Source organism: Mus caroli, chromosome 6 (assembly GCF_900094665.2).
Source record: "Mus caroli chromosome 6, CAROLI_EIJ_v1.1, whole genome shotgun sequence".
Classification (NCBI taxonomy): domain Eukaryota; kingdom Metazoa; phylum Chordata; class Mammalia; order Rodentia; family Muridae; genus Mus; species Mus caroli.
The window spans coordinates 105,734,559-105,735,784 of NC_034575.1; positions in this window are offsets into that span (position 1 = coordinate 105,734,559).

The window sequence follows — 1,226 nt, forward strand, 5'->3', positions numbered from 1 at the left end:
AGAGAGAGAGAGAGAGAGAGAGAGAGAGAGAGAGAGAGAGAGAGAGATTGTATTTATGTGAGGAATGCAGAGATATAGACAGAAAGAGAAAGAAAATTAGAGCGACATGAATAAAAGACAGAGAGACCGAGGTGGGAACATAAAGCACTCTGTTATATCAGAGCTCATCATACATTTACTTCCATATCCCTGAGAAAAAGCACAAGAAAAAAAATAACACCTTAGTGTTCATCTCCTGTCCAGTTATTTGAAACACAAAGGAATGTCCAATTGCAGAACCAAATAAATTCTCATCAAAATTAAAACCTGGTGAAACCTTATCTCCTTTATCTGCTTAGTTCTGTGTAAGGAGCCAGCATCTATGGTTGTATGTTTAAGCCCATTAATCACATCGGTACCTAGAAGGGAGTCCAGTTTCCACCATGTCATAGAGAACAAGCTGTCACTGGGTCCAATTGGTACTTATGAAGATTGTCACTGGATTTGCTTCATTAGGGTGTGGGCAGCAGAATGAAGCCTGCCATTCCTAGGTGTGCTCCACACACTTAACCTGTATGCTCTCACAACTCTCTCATCAATCTCTCTGCCAAAGGAATGTCAGGAGTTACTTCATGATCATGGGTAGTCAGATGTTTTGGAAGAATTAGGTATCACTGACCACACACATTCTTCCAACCTCTGAGAATTTGGGCAGATCAGCTGCAGAAGCTATCATTACCTTAACTGATGAACCTGTCTCATATAAACCATTAGCATAGACTGACATCAGCCTGAAGAACAGAACTATAGCACTCCTGACTGATTATTGTGTGCTACCCCTTGTAGAACCCAAAGATTCAATAATAGACAAAATATGAATAGATTTTTTTTGTCTCAGGATAAAAGCAGTTCTAGCATAAATTATTGTAATCCACTAACTATATAAAAAATGTCAAAAAGAAACTCAGTTCTTGTGGAATATGCACTATCATAAATTATAAATTACACTAGGATAGAAAAAGTGGTTGTATGTGTTGTTTCCAAATGTTATTATGGACTGAAATTAATCTTGATGTCATAGTTAAACACAGGGAACTGAGGATAGCCCAGGCAAGCTGACTTTGTGCTTAAATATTTCTTAAGGCACTAGCATCTTTCTTTCTTTCTTTCTTTCTTTCTTTCTTTCTTTCTTTCTTTCTTTCTTTCTTTCTTTCTTTCTTTCTTTCTTTCTTTCTTTCTTCCTTCCT